Source organism: Mytilus californianus, unplaced genomic scaffold, assembly GCF_021869535.1.
Source record: "Mytilus californianus isolate M0D057914Y unplaced genomic scaffold, xbMytCali1.0.p SCAF_14, whole genome shotgun sequence".
NCBI lineage: Eukaryota > Metazoa > Mollusca > Bivalvia > Mytilida > Mytilidae > Mytilus > Mytilus californianus.
This window is the reverse complement of record NW_026262626.1, coordinates 33,061,829-33,078,567: the sequence shown is the minus strand read 5'-3', so window position 1 is coordinate 33,078,567 and position 16,739 is coordinate 33,061,829. Positions and strand designations below refer to the sequence as shown.

The following is a 16,739-nucleotide window of genomic DNA, read 5'->3' as shown; positions in this document are numbered from 1 at the left end:
AAACCATATATATTCTTGTATGGGACAATAAAACAAATCAAAAGAAATTGAAGGTGAGTCCCCTGGGGTCACCCCCACCCCCTCCTGTTTGAAAACTTGTAAACGGTCGAGATCCCCACCCTGAAACTATATATATTCTTGTATGGGACAATAAAACAAATCAAATGAAATAAAAGGCGAGTCCCCTGGGGTCACCACCACCCCCTTCATTTTGAGAACTTGTAAATGGTTGAGATCCCCACCCCTAAACCGTGTGTATTTTTTGTATGGGACAATAAAACAAATTAAATGAAATATAGGGGAAGTCCAGTGGGGTCACCCCCACCCCTCTTCTTTTTGATAACTTGTAAAGGGTCAAGATCCCCACCCCTAAACCATATACATTCTTGAATGGGACAATAAAACAAAGCTAATGAAATAATAGGCGAGTCCCCTGCGGTCACCCCACCCCATCCTGTTTAAGAACTTGTAAACCATCGAGATCCCCACCCCTAAACCATATATATTCTTGAATGGGACAATAAAACAAATCAAATGATATATAGGGGAAGTCCATGGGGGTCACCCCCACCCCCTTCTTTTTGAAAACTTGTAAACAGGCGAGATCCCCACCCCTAAAACATATGTATTCTTGAATGGGACAATAAAACAAATCAAATGAAACTGAGGGGGAGTCCCCTGGGGTCACCCCAACCCCCCTTTTTTAGCTCACCTGGCCAGAAGGGCCAAGTGAGCTTTTCTCATCACTTGGTGTCTGTCGTCCGTCGTTTTCCGTCGTTGTCGTTAACTTTTTACATTTTGAACTTCTTCTAGAGAACCACTGAATGGAATGAAACCAAACATGGCATGAATGTTCCTTATGAGGTGCTGACCAAGTGTTGTTACTTTGTAGCGTATCCATCATCCAAGATGGCTGCCAGCGGGGGACTTAGTTTAACATAGGACCCTTTGGGAAATACATACAAATGTCTTCTTTTAGAGAACCACTAAATGGAATGAAACCAAACATGACATGAATGTTCCTTATGAGGTGCTGACCAAGTGTTGTTTCTTTGAAGCTGATCCATTATCCGAGATGGCCACCAGCGGGGGACTTAGTTTAACATAGGACCCTACGGGAAATACATACAAATGTCTTCTTTTAGAGAACCACTTAATGGAATGAAACGAAACAAGGCATGAATGTTCCTTATGAGGTGCTGACCAAGTGTTGTTACTTTGAAGCTGATCCATTATCCAAGATGGCCGCCAGTGGGGGACTTAGTTTAACTAACATAGAACCCTATGGGAAATACATACAAATGTCTTATTTAGAGAACCACTGAATGGAATGAAACCAAACATAGTATGAATGTTTCTTATGAGGTGCTGACCGAGTGTTGTTACTTTGAAGCCGATCCATAATCCAAGATGGCCCCCAGCTGGGGAGTTAGTTTAACATGGGACCCTATGGGAAATACATACAAATGTCTTCTTTTAGAGAACCACTGAATGGAATGAAACCAAACATGGCATGAATGTTCCTAATGAGATGCTGACCAAGTGTTGCTACTATGAAGCTGATCCATAATCCAAGATGGCCGCCAGCAGGGGACTTAGTTTAACATGGGACCCTAATTGGGAAATACATACAAACGTCTTCCTTTAGAGAACCACTGAATGGAATGAAACCAAACATTGCATGAATGTTCCTTATGAGGTGCTGACCAAGTGTTGTTACTTTGAAGCTGATCCATCATCTAAGATGGCTGCCAGCGGGGGACTTAGTTTAACATAAGAGACTATGGGAAATACATACAAATGTCTTCTTTTAGAGAACCACTGAATGCAATGAAACCAAACATGGCGTGAATGTTCCTAATGAGGTGCTGACCAAGTGTTGTTACTATGAAGCCGATCCATAATCCAAGATGGCCGCCAGCAGGGGACTTAGTTTAACATTGGACCCTATGGGAAATACATACAAATGTCTTCTTTTAGAGAACCACTGAAAATAATGAAACTAAACATGGCATGAATGTTTCTTATGAGGTGCTGACCAAGTGTTGTTACTTTGAAGCCGATCTATAATCCAAGATGGCCGCCAGCAGGGGACTTAGTTTAACATGGGACCCTAATTGGGAAATACATACAAACGTCTTCCTTTAGAGAACCACTGAATGGAATGAAACCAAACATAGCATGAATGTTCCTTTTGAGGTATTGACCAAGTGTTGTTACTTTGAAGCTGATCCATCATCCAAGATGGCTGCCAGCGGGGGACTTAGTTTAACATAAGAGACTAAGGGAAATACATACAAATGTTTTCTTTTAGAGAACCACTGAATGGAATGAAACCAAACTTTGCATGAATGTTCCTTATGAGGTTCTGACCAAGTGTTGTTACTTTGAAGCTGATCCATCATCCAAGATGGCTGCCAGCGGGGGACTTAGTTTAACATAGGAGACTATGGGAAATACATACAAATGTCTTCTTTTAGAGAACCACTGAATGGAATGAAACCAAACATGGCGTGAATGTTCCTTATGAGGTGCTGACCAAGTGTTGTTACTATATATGAAGCCGATCCATAATCTAAGATGGCCGTTAGCAGGGGACTTAGTTTAACATAGGACCCTATGAGAAATACATACAAATGTTTTCTTTTAGAGAACCACTGAATGGAATGAAACCAAACATGGAATGAATGTTCCTAATGAGGTGCTGACCAAGTGTTGTTACTATGAAGCCGATCCATAATCCAAGATGGCAGCCAGCAGGGGACTTAGTTTAACATTGGACCCTATGGGAAATACATACAAATGTCTTCTTTTAGAGAACCACTGAATATAATGAAACCAAACATGGCATGAATGTTTCTTATGAGGTGCTGACCAAGTGTTGTTACTTTGAAGCCGATCTATAATCCAAGATGGCCGCCAGCAGGGGACTTAGTTTAACATGGGACACTAATTGGGAAATACATACAAACGTCTTCCTTTAGAGAACCACTGAATGGAATGAAACCAAACATAGCAGCAATGTTCCTTATGAGGTGTTGACCAAGTGTTGTTACTTTGAAGCTGATCCATCATCCAAGATGGCTGCCAGCGGGGGACTTAGTTCAACATAGGAGACTATGGGAAATACATACAAATGTCTTCTTTTAGAGAACCACTGAATGCAATGAAACCAAACATGGCGTGAATGTACCTTATGAGGTGCTGACCAAGTGTTGTTACTATGAAGCTGATCCATAATCTAAGATGGCCGTTAGCGGGGGACTTAGTTTAACATAGGACCTTATGAGAAATACATACAAATGTTTTCTTTTAGAGAACCATTGAATGGAATGAAACCAAACATGGCATGCATGTTCCTTTTGAGGTGCTGACCAAGTGTTGTTACTTTTAAGCTGATCCTTCATCCATGATGGCCGCCAGCAGGGGACTTAGTTTGACATTGGACCCTATGGGAAATACATACAAATGTCTTCTTTTAGAGAACCACTGAATATAATGAAACCAAACATGGCATGAATGTTTCTTATGAGGAGCTGACCAAGTGTTGTTACTTTGAAGCCGATCCATAATCCAAGATGGCAGCCAGCAGGGGACTTAGTTTAACATGGGACCCTAATTGGGAAATACATACAAACGTTTTCATTTAGAGAACCACTGAATGGAATGAAACCAAACATAGCATGAATGTTCCTTATGAGGTGCTGACCAAGTGTTGTTACTTTGAAGCTGATCCATCATCCAAGATGGCTGCCAGCGGGGGACTTAGTTTAACATAGGAGACTATGGGAAATACATACAAATGTCTTCTTTTAGAGAACCACTGAATGCAATGAAACCAAACATGGCGTGAATGTTCCTTATGAGGTGCTGACCAAGTGTTGTTACTATGAAGCTGATCCATAATCTAAGATGGCCGTTAGCGGGGGACTTAGTTTAACATAGGACCCTATGAGAAATACATACAAATGTTTTCTTTTAGAGAACCACATACTGAATGGATTGAAACCAAACATGGCATGAATGTTCCTTATGAGGTGCTGACTAAGTTTTGTTACTTTGAAGCTGATCCTTCATCCATGATGGCTGCCAATGGGGGACTTCCTTTGACATAAGACCCTATGGGAAATACATACAAATGTCTTCTTCTAGAGGTGCACTGAATGGAATGAAACCAAAACATGGCATAAATGTTTCTTATGAGGTGCTGATGAAGTGTTGCTACTTTGTTGCCGATTTACTGTTCAAGATGGCCACCAGGATTTTTTATTAAATTACAGGACCAATATTAAACCAAATTTGGCCTCACTCATTATTAGGGTTTCTGTTATGATTTTAATCTATTTTTACATGATTTCCAAAACCAAAGTAGAATCAGGTGAGCGACACAGGCTCTTGAGAGCCTCTAGTTTTGAAAACTTGTAAACGGTCAAAATCTCCACCCCGAAACCATATATATTCTGGTAAAGGACAATAAAACAAATCAAATGAAATAAAAGGCGAGTCCCCTGAGGTCACCCCACCCCCTCTTCTTTTTGATAACTTTTTTAAACAGTTGAGATCCCCATCCCTAAACCATATATATTCTTGAATGGGACGATAAAACAAATCAAATGAAATTGAGGGGGAGTCCCCTGGGGTCACCCCACCCCCCTTTTGTTTGAAAACTTGTAAATGGTCTAGATCCCCACCCCAAAACCATATATATTCTTGTATTGGACAATAACACAAATCAAATGAAATATAGGGGAAGTCCATGGGAGTCACCCCCACCCCCTTTCTTTTTGAAAACTTGTAAACGGTCAAGATCCCCACCCCTAAACCATATATATTCTTGTATGGACAATAAAAAAAATCAAATGAAATATAAGTGGGAAGTCCATGGGGGTCACCCCCAGTCCCCTTCTTTTTGAAAACTTGTAAATGGTCTAGATCCCCACCCCTAAACCATATATATTCTTGAATGGGACAATAAAACAAATGAAATTAAGGGGAAATCCCCTGGGGTAACCCCCACCCCCCCTTCTTTTTGAAAACTTGTAAACGGTCAAAATCCCCACGCTGAAACCATATATATTCTTGTTTGGGACCATAAAACAAATCAAATGAAATATAAGGTGAGTTCCCTGGGGTCACCCCTACCCCCCTCCTGTTTAAGAACTTGTAAACAGTCGAGATCCCCATCCCTAAACCATATATATTCTTGTACGGGACAAAAAAACAAATCATATGAAATAAAGGGAGAGTCCCCTGGGGATAACCCCACTTTTCAGAACTTGTAAACGGTCGAGATCTCCACCCCTTAACCATATAAATTCCTGTTCGTAATTAAAGAAGATTTGAATGACATACAGGGTTTATCCATAGGCGTCACTAATGCATATCATAAACTAATTTGTACTGGACATTGCCCAATGTCAAGCGACAATGGGAATGACGAATTATTTGAGCTTTGTTTGGGAGACTTCGTAACAGCATTCTGTTACAATTATTTCTTGTTACCAGTCAGAGCTCTGACATAAACAAGTCAGAATATAATGACTTCTTCAAGTCAGAAAGTGTTTTGAAATTCTGACCTGTACGCGTCAATTTTTGTTTTGTGTAGTTTTCACTCGAGTCCTTCAAACCAGAAGTTATTTTGAATTTGCCGCCGATCTACAACACATATGATCACATGGTTTTTTGCGAGTGATCACGTGTTTTAGAGTCGTTGTTTTGGAAGTGTCTCGAACGAGAAGTCATTTAATATTATATTGATTATTTACGATTTTTAGTGAAAATCTAGGTCATTGTGGGCATTTTTAGAAAGGTAATTCATATTATCTCCGTATTTTCATGGGCATTTTTATATTTTTTGCCTATAAAGAAGTTCCTTGCAAGTGATTTTTTTGCTGTTTCATGAAGGCGCGTGACCTGTAAATACAGACGCGTGGTCTTTGAGATGACTTGGTATTTGACAATTCTGACTTGTTCAGTTCAGAAAATGTTGTAATCATAATGAATTCTTATTTTCAGAAGATAACTCGTGTTGTCTTAAACAATATTAACATTATTAACCAGTCAGTGCAATTTAAAAAGTAAAAATATTGCTTCGAGCTGAACATCGTCACATGATTTTTCTATTTTTAAACTCGATCACGAATTGATTTTTTAACCTTTCTGATTCGTTTCTCCAATGAGAAAAACGATCATTGTGAATATTGATATGATTATGAAACGAAAATGGGAATAATTTTAATAAAAAGAAAAAGGAAGGGAGGGGTTTAACTAAAGAACCCAAGGGTTTTTTTTTTATTTTTAAAATGATTATAACTTGAGAACAATAAGTGATGCACACACTGGGTCTTCAGTTAATATGATCATTGGACATGATAAAACAAATCAAATGAAATGTAGGGCAAGTCTCCAGGAATCACCCCTATCCCTGTCATTTCTCTATCCCTCTTTATAATGTAAAATTGATTTGAAATATACCGGGCTTTACCCCTACCCCCTACCATTTGCGAATATTCTTATATCTTGTAAACGGTAGAGATCCCCACTCCTAAACCATATATATTTTTGTATGGGACAATTTAACAAATCAAATGATATGTTTGGGAGGTCCCTGGGGGTCACCCCCTACCCCTCCTGTTTGAAAACTTTGTAAACGGTCGAGATCCCCACCCCTAAACCATATATATTTTTGAATGGGACAATAACACAAATCAAATGTAATATAGGGGAAGTCCCTGGGGGTCACCCCCACCCCCTCCTGTGTGAAAACTTGTAAACGGTCGAGATCCCAACCCTTTACCATATATATTCTTGTAAGGGACAATAAGACAAATCAAATGAAATAAAGGTGAAGTCCCTGAGGGTCACCCCACCCCCTCATGTTTGAAAACTTTTAAATGGTCGAGACCCCCACCCCCTAAACCATATATATTCTTGCACAACCCAATAAAACAAATCAAATGAAATATAGGGGAAGTCCATGGGGGTCACCCCCATACCCCTTTTTGAAATGGTCTGGATCACCACCCCTAAAGGTAAACCATATATTATTCCTGTTTGACATTTCAAGAAGATTTGAATGACAAGCAGGGTCAATCCCTAGGCGTCACTTAAGCATATCACTTTACTAGACAAAACCAATTTGTACTGGAACTTGCTAAATGTCAGGCGACCATGGGAATGACGAATTATGGGAACTTTGTTTGGGAGACTTCGTAACAGCATCCTGTTACAATTATTTCTTGTTTATTTTAATTTGCTGAGAGACCACCTTTACATATTATATTTATCAGTGTTTGTGCAAACAGAATTGTCTATTCAGTATTATTATTATAAGTAATAAACAAAGTTAAATAAGTAAATACAGAATATTCATACAAAATTCAGACAGAAATACTGTAATAGGTCAAGTCATTAGGGACGACATCAAAAGTTCAATGTAGGATAAAAAACTTAATTCACATCGTTTTTGCCCTGACCCCCCTCCCTTAACTTAATTTTGAAAAAATTGATTGACCAATATGGATTTATGTAAAATCGATTTTGGATAAACAAAACTTGCAGCAATTTTAACCCCACCCCCACCCCCAAACTATTTGATTTAAGTTTTTTTATTCTACATTGATCTTTTGATGTCGTCCCTTAGAATGTGATGACTTTGTACATGTTGTAGTGATAGTTATGGCACCCATACAACATATAGGAATCAGTCAAAAGGAGAGAAAAATTCCTGAAACTTGTCACATAGTGACATTTGTGTGTCGGAATAACAAAATATAGACTCATTAAGGTAGCACAATACAAAGATTTTTTTACTTCCAATCTCCAACCTTTAAAATGCTGTTACTTTCTTAAGACTGCATATAAATTAATAAAAGAGGTATATATAGATAGATAAAAGATTAATCTTTTAAATGAAGGCAATATTTTTGTTATGCAATCATTATGTAATCAATTATTATGCAATTAATGGCAAAATCTTGGTCAGTTCACTTGAATGAATTTAGCTCTTTCATCTCTATAACTATACAGGAAATTTAAACGAAATCTTAATCAACACAGCAGGAGCTACAAAAGGGTGTCTCAAATTATCGCTATCATATTCCATTCTCTGATAAATCTCTAATTAGTGTAAACATCCTTACCACATAAAAGTACATAATATTTGATTAGGTGTAAAATTTGATCTATACATTCTATCCAAAATCTGAGACACCCTTTTGTAGATAATGGCTCTAGGAACAACATATAATAAAATCAACCCTCTCGGGATAACCATGAAGAAGCTAATTTCAATTGAAAGTGGAAATTTCTTGTAAAATTTTGTAGACACAGTTAACATTATAATTAATTACATAATTGTTGTATAATACTAACATTGCATTGATTTGAAAGAGTAATCTGTTAGCTATCCATAAATACCAATTTTATAAATTTTCAAGCATTATAAAGAAAGTTACAGCATTTTAAAACTGGGGAATAGGAGGTATAAAATCTTTGTATTGTGCTACCTTAAGCTCTCCATCTTTTCAAAAATTATGAACCAGATTTTATGCATATCCATTTAGTTTTTGACAGACTCTTTTAAGTCAGATCATGATTTGACCTGTTTGAGTCAGTTTGCAGAACAAAATTTCCAATCAAAGCTGGGTGTTCTTCCTCTTAGCCCCCTTCTGAATCTGCCACTGTTGAGTTTATTAATTGATTTGTCCATACATTATCATATCAAATGGCAATGTCTGACTTAATAATTTCAATAAATTTAGTTTTTGACTGATTTTTTAAAGTCAGAACATGAATTGACCTGTTTAAGTCAATTTGCAGAACAAAATTTCCAATCAAAACTAGGTGTACTTTCTTTAAGCCCTGCTTCTGAATCTGCCAGTTTTGAGTTTATTATTTGATAAATTTTTTGAAACAATTAAGTCAAATGGTTATTTATTTTAGGGGATCTTACATATATTTCCTGTGTCTTTTATCTGTCGTTCCCATATATTCATTAAATATCAAATGGCAATGCCCGGCTTTAATATTGCAATAAATTTATTTTAGTTTTGGACTGACTCTTTAAAGTCAGAACATGATTTGACCTGTTTAAAACAAAATACATTTAATATTGAATATACCAAATAAACTTTTTTATAGTCCTCATTATTGTGACTTATGGGGACTTTATTTCCTCTGTCTTTTATCTGGCTCACCCATACATTTTTATACGACCGCAAAAATTAAAAATTTTTTGGTCGTATATTGGTATGACGTTGGCGTCTTCGTCGTCGTCGTCGTTGTCGTCGTCGTCGTCTGGCGTCGTCCGAAGACACATTGGTTTTCGCACTCTAACTTTAGTTTAAGTCAATGGATCTCCATGAAATTTTACCATAAGATTCAATACCACAAAAGGAAGATTGGGATTGATTTTGGGGGTTATGGTACCAACAGTTAAGGAATTAGGGGCCAAAAAGGGGCCAAAAATAAGCATTTTTGTAACTTCCAGACAATAACTTGTGTGTAAGTGTATGGATCTCTCTGACATTGTACCACAAGGTTCCATATCACAAAGGGAAGGCTGTAATTGATTTTGGGGGTAATTGCCTCAAAATTTTAGGAATTAGGGACCAAAAAAGGGGCAAAAAACAAGCAATTTTCTAGTTTCATGACAATAACTTGTGTGCAAGTGTTTGGATATTTCTGAAATTGTACTACAAGGTTCCATATCACAAAGGGAAAGCTGGAATTGAGTTTGGGGGTAATTGCCCGAAACGTTTAGGAATTGGGGGCCAAAAAGGGGCCAAAAATAAGCATTTTTCTAGTTTCCAGACAATAACTTGTGTTCAAGTGTATGGATCTCTCTGAAATTGTACTGCAAGGTACCATACCACAAAGGGAAGGCTGGTATTGAGTTTGGGGGTGATGAATCATAAGGGGGTTCAAAAAATTTGGGAGGGGGGATTTTTTGTTTTTCTTTTTTGTTTTTTTTTTTTTTCCTTTTTTTTTTCTTTTAAAATTTTCCATTTTAAGTTGGTTATTTCTGATTAATATTTAAAAGCAAATAATAATGATATAGTAGGAGATACACACCAAACAGGATGTGTAAATTATTATATAATAAGTATTGTGCAATAGCAAGAAATTTTCAATTGCACAGTATTGCACAATAGCAAGAAATCTTCAATTGCACAGTATTGCGCAATAGCAAGAAATCTTCAATTGCACCGTATTGCGCAATAGCAAGAAATATCCAATAGCACAATATTGCGCAATAGCAAGAAATTGTCAATTGTACAGTATTGCGCAATAGCAAGAAATATTCAATTGCACAGTATTGTGCAAAAGAAGATACCTTGTATAAATTGCTTATTTCTTGATCAATTTCAATGGGGTTTTATTCTTGAATTCTTGGGGTTCTTTAATATGCTGAATCTAACCGTGTATTAAGTTTTGGGATTTTGGGCCCCATTTTTAAATTGGTCCACATTGAGGTCCAAAGGGTCCAAAATTTAACTTTGTTTGATTTCATCAAAAATTGAATTATTGGGGTTCTTTGATATGCCGAATCTAACCGTGTATTTAGATTCTTAATTTTTGGTTCCGTTTTCAAATTGGTCTACATTAAGGTCCAAAGGGTCCAAAATTAAACTTAGTTTGATTTTAACAAAAATTGAATTTTTAGGGTTCTTTGATATGCTGAATCTAAACATGTATTTAGATTTTTGATTATGGGCCCAGTTTTCAAGTTGGTCCAAATCGGGTCCAAAATTAAACTTTTTTTGATTTCAACAAAAATTGAATATATGGGGTTCTTTGATATGCTGCATCTAACCATGTATTTAGATTTTTGATTTTTGGGCCATGTTATCAACTTTGTCCACATTGAGGTCAAAAGGGTCCAAAATTAAACTTTGTTTGATTTTATCAAAAATTGAATTCTTGGGGTTCTTTGATATGCTGAATCTAACCATGTATTTAGATTTTGGATATTGGACCATAATAGGTGAATGTCCAATTTAAAATTTTTTTAAGTTCTTAGACCACATTCATTCTGTGTCAGAAACCTATGCTGTGTCAAATATTTAATCACAATCCAAATTCAGAGCTGTATCAAGCTTGAATGTTGTATCCATACTTGCCCCAACTGTTCAGGGTTCGACCTCTGCGGTCGTATCAAGCTGCACCCTGCGGAGCATTTTATTAAATCAATATGACCATACTAGACTTAAAAGTTGTAATAAGTTTAGTTTTGTTTGACTCTTTGAAGTCAGAAAATGATAAGACCTGTTCAAGTCAGTTTACAGACAAAATTTCCAATCTAAACTAGGTCTTTTCCTCTAAGCCCCCCCCCCCCCCCCCCTAATCTGAATCTGCTACTGTTGAGTTGAATAATTGATAAGTTTTTTTAGAAACAATTCAGTCAAATGGTTTTTAAAATAATATTTTTTTCAACCAAAAGTTCCATATGTTAACTTAACAGAAAAAAAAGTCATGAAAATACAGAAATAGAATAAAATTTTACGATAATTTGATGAAATTTGTAAACAAAATACATTTGAATATTAAATATACCAAATAAACTTTTTTTATAGTCCTCATTATTGTGACTTTATTATTTGGTGTCTTTTATCTGATTTTCCCATACATTCTTAAATGCATATGACAATTCCAGACTTAAAAGTTGCAATAATTAGTAAAAGTATAGTTTATGACTGACTCTTTGAAGTCAGAACATAATGTGACTTGTTCAAGTCAGTTTGCACAACAGGATTTACCAATGAAATATTAAGAGATCAAATATATACCAAATAAACTTTTATATAGTTCTAATAATTGTGACTTAATTTTTGTGATCTTTTTTCCTACTTGTATCCATACATTCTAACAATCACATCACAATCATGGCAATGTCCGACTGTTACAGTTGCAATCCATTTAGTGTTTGACAGACTCTTATAAGTCAGAACATGATTTGACCTGTTTGAGTCAGTTTGCAGAACAAAATTTCCAATCAAAGCTAGGTGTTCTTCCTCTTAGTCTCTTTCTGAATCTGCCACTGTTGAGTTAATTAATTGATAAGTTTTAAGAAACAATTAAGTCAAATGGTTATTTATCTTAGAGGATCTTGCATGTATTTCGTGTGTATTTTATCTGACTTTTCCATACATACGCATGTATCATTAATATCATATGGCAATGCCTGACTTAAAAATTTCAATAAATTTAGTTTTTGACTGATTTTTTAAAGTCAGAACATGATTTGACCTGTTTAAGTCAATTTGTCAGAACATAATTTGACCTGTTCAAGTCAGTTTGCAGAACAAAATTTCCAATTAAAGCTAGGTGTACTTCCTATAAGCCTTGCTTCTGAATCTGCCATTTTTATGCCCCCGCCGTACCGGAGGGGGCATTAAGTTTTACCCTTGTCCGTCTGTACGTACGTACGTCCCGAAATTGGTTTCCGTTCTCTAACTTGAGTTTGCCTCAACCAAATGTAATGAAACTTATACACAATGCTTATTACCACAAAACACAGATCAAGTTTGAATTTTGGTGGCGTCACTTTAACCGATCTAGAGTTATGCCCCTTTATAAAAGGAAATATTGCATAATTTTTAGTTTCCGTTCTCTAACTTAAGTTTGCCTCAACCAAATGTTATGAAACTTATACACAATGCTTATTACCACAAAACACAGATCAAGTTTGAATTTTGGTGGTGTCACTTTAACCGATCTAGAGTTATGCCCCTTTATAAAAGGAAAAATTGCAAAATTTTTATTTTCTTCTAAATATCAAGTTTATATAATATATTTTTAAAATTGGAGTTATCTTCCTTTGACCATGATTATAGTTGAATCAACTACAATCAATGCTTTATACAATGCAATGTTTAATTTTGACTACCACTGATAAAACACAGATCAAGTTGAATTTGGGTAGTGTCACTTTAACCATTATTGAGTTATGCCCCTTTATAAATAGAAAGATTGCAAAATTTTTTAGTTTCCATTCTGTAACTGAAGTTTTCCCCAGCCAAAGATTGTGAAACCTATACACAATATTCATTCCAACAAAACTCAGTAAAGATCAAGTACATTTTTTTTGTTTCAGTTCTCTAACTTGAGTTTGCCTCAACCAAATGTTATGAAACTTATACACAATGCTAATTACTACATAATACAGATTAAGTACGAAATTAGGTGGCAACACTTTTACCATTCTAGAGTTATGTCCCATTATAAACATAAAAATTGCTGAATTTTTTAGTTTGTCTCATCCAAATGTTGTAAAACTTATACACAACCGTTCTAGAGTTATGCATCATTACAAATAGAAAAATTGCTGAATTTTTAGTTTCTGTTCTCTACTTAAGTTAGCCTCAACCAAATGTTATGAGACTTACACACAATGCTTATTACCACAAAACTCAGATCAAGTTCAAATTTGGGTCGTGTCACTTTTACCGTTCTTCAGTTATGTCCCTTTATAACTATATGATATGCAAGCGGGGGTATCATCTGTGTCCACATGTGGACACTATCCACATTTATTGAGTTTATTATTTGATAAGTTTTAAGAAACAATTAAGTCTCTAGTGCTGTATTTGTTTGATTTCATCAAACATTGAATTATTGGGGATCTTTGATATTCCAAATCTAACCGTGAATTTAGATTTTTAATTTTGAGTCCCGTTTTTATACGCCCGTTTACGGGACGTATTATGGTATACCCTTGTCCGTCTGTCCGTCTGGTCGTCCGTCCGTCCGTCTGTCCGTCTGTCCGTCCGTCGTCAACATGTCGGACATTAACTCAAAAACACTTTAACCAATTTGCATAAAACTTTGGTGAGTTGTTTTTATCTATTGATGTGAGCTCCCTTTCGTTTTTTATAAATTTTAGATATTATGTTTCCGAGTTACGGGGTTTTATTCATTAAAAAAAGGGGGGTTTTCCAGTTTTCGGACAATAACTCAACAATGCTTTCGCCAACTTGCAAGAAATTGTGATGAATTGTTTATATCTATTAACATGAGCTCCCTTTCGATTTTTATATATTTTAGATTTTACGTTTCCGAGTTACAGGGTTTTATTCATAAAAAAAGGGGTATTTTCGAGTTTTCGGACAAAAAATCAAAAATGCTTTCAGCAGTTTGTATGAAACTTTGGTGAATTGTTTATATCTATTGATGTAAGTTCCGTTTAGAATTTTATAAATTTTACATTTTACATTTCTGAGTTTTGGGGTTTTATTCATTAAAAAAGGGGGGATTTTCCAGTTTTAGGACAACAACTCAAAAATGCTGTCAGCAATTCTCATGAAACTTTGGTGAATTGTTTATATCTATTGATGTAAGCTCCCTTTACATTTTCATAAATTTCTAATATGACATTGAGAATTAAATGAACTTTATTTGTTTATAGTCTGACAACAGATTTACTAAGTATTGCGCAACAGCAAGAAATCTTTAATTGAATATAAATTCAATTCATATAACCAATTTCAAGTTCTTTGACTACATTTATTCAGAAACCTATAATATGTCATAAAATATTTAATACAATCCAAATTCAGACCTGTATCAAGCTTGAATATTGTGTCCATTTATGCCCCAACTGTTCAGGGTTGGACCTCTGCGGGCGTATCCAGCTGCGCTCAGCGAAGCAGTTTATTTAAATTGGTCTACACTAAGGTCCAAAGGGTCCAAAATTAAACTTTGTTTGATTTCATCAAAAAAACATGTTTTAGATTTTTGATTATGGGCCCAGTTTGCAAGTTTGTCCAAGTTGGGGTCCAAAATTAAACTTTGTTTGATTTCAACAAAAATTGAATATATGGGGTTCTTTGATATGCTGAATCTAACCATGTATTTTGATTTTGGACATTGGACCATAATAGGTAAATTGAAAAAATTCAAGTTCTTAGACCACATTCTTTCTGTGTCAGAAACCTATGCTGTGTCAAATATTTAATCACAATCCAAATTTCAGACCTGTATCAAGCTTGAATGTTGTGTCCATACTTGCCCCCAACTGTTCAGGGTACGACCTCTGCGGTCGTATCAAGCTGTGCCCAGCGAAGCATTTTATTGGTTATTATCTTGAATATTATTATAGATAGAGATAAACTGTAAACAGCAATAATGTTCAACAAAGTAAGATCTACAAATAAGTCAACTTGACCAAAATGGTCAGTTGACCCCTTAAGGAGTTATTGCCCTTTATAGTCAATTTTTAACCATTTTTCGTAAGTTTTTGTAATCTTTTACAAAAATCTTCTCCTCTGAAACTACTGAGACAAATTTAACCAAACTTGTCCACAATCATCATTAGAGTATCTAGTTAAAAAAATGTGTCTGATGACCCCGCCCGCGAATCAAGATGGCCGACATGGCTAAAAAATAGTACATAGGGTAAAATGCAGTTTTTGGCTCATATCTCCGAAACCAAAGCATTTAGAGCAAATCTGACACAGGGTAAAATTGTTCATTAGGTCAAGATCTATCTGCCCTGAAATTTTCAGACCAATCAGGCAACATGTTGTTGGGTTGCTGCCCCTGATTTGGTAATTTTAAGAAAATTTTGCAGCTTTTGGTTATTATCTTGAATATTATTATAGATAGAGATAAACTGTAAACAGCAATAATGTACAGCAAAGTAAGGTCTACAAATAAGTCAACATGACCAAAATTGTCAATTGACCCCTTAAGGAGTTATTGTCCTTTATAGTCAATTTTTTACAATTTTCATTAATTTTGTAAATTTATACGACCTCAAAAAAATTTTTGTGGTCGTATATTGGTATGACGTTGGCGTCGTCGTGGTCGTCGTCGTCGTCGTAGTCGTCTGACGTCGTCCGAAGACACATTGGTATTCGCACTCTAACTTTAGTTTAAGTGAATGGATCTCTATGAAATTTTACCACAAGGTTCATTCCACAAAAGGAAGGTTGGGATTGATTTTGGGGGTTATGGTACCAACAGTAAAGGAATAAGGGGCCAAAAAGGGGCCAAAAATAAGCATTTTTGTAACTTCCAGACATAACATGTGTGTTAGTGTATGGATCTCTCTGACATTGTACCACAAGGTTCCATATCACAAAAGGAATGCTGGGATTGATTTTTGGGGTAATTGCCTCAAAATTTTAGGAATTAGGGGCCAAAAAAGGGGGAAAAAACAAGCATTTCTCTAGTTTCATGACAATAACTTGTGTGTAAGTGTATGGATCTTTCTGAAATTGTACTGCAAGGTTCCATATCACAAAGGGAAAGCTGGAATTGAGTTTGGGGGTAATTGCCGAAACGTTTAGGAATTGGGGGCCAAAAAGGGGCCAAAAATAAGCATTTTTCTAGTTTCCAGACAATAACTTGTGTTCAAGTGTATGGATCTCTCTGAAATTGTACTGCAAGGTACCATACCACAAAGGGAAGGCTGGGATTGATTTTGGGGGTAATTGCCTCAATATTTTAGGAAAAAGGGGCCAAAAAGGGGCAAAAAACAAGCATTTGTCTAGTTTCAGGCCAATAACTTGTGTGTAAGTGTATGGATCTTTCTGAAATTGTACTACAAGGTTCCATATCACAAAGGGAAAGCTGTGTTTGAGTTTGGGGGTAATTGCCCTAAACATTTAGGAATTTGGGGCCAAAAAGGGGCCAAAAAACACATTTTTCTAGTTTCCAGACAATAACTTGTGTTCAAGTGTATGGATCTCTCTGAAATTGTACTGGAAGGTACCATACCACAAAAGGAAGGCTGG

The 16,739-nt window shown here is 35.9% G+C and overlaps 1 protein-coding gene and 1 long non-coding RNA gene across 4 annotated transcripts in view; one reads left to right on the top strand and one right to left on the bottom strand.

The window, feature by feature from the left end:
- The window catches only part of LOC127724673 (phosphatidylinositol-binding clathrin assembly protein LAP-like), a 488,025-nt gene that overhangs the window by 111,881 nt on the left and 359,405 nt on the right, over positions 1–16,739 (top strand). The gene's annotated exons all lie outside the window — the stretch shown is intronic.
- The window catches only part of LOC127724764 (uncharacterized), a 567,962-nt gene that overhangs the window by 287,078 nt on the left and 264,145 nt on the right, over positions 1–16,739 (bottom strand). For 2 of the 3 annotated variants that reach the window (XR_007992667.1, XR_007992668.1), the window contains exon 3: positions 14,616–15,032. This is a non-coding gene — a long non-coding RNA (uncharacterized LOC127724764). Of the gene's footprint in view, positions 1–14,560; positions 15,033–16,739 lie in introns of all 3 variants that reach the window. The other variant, XR_007992666.1, reaches the window with a different exon arrangement.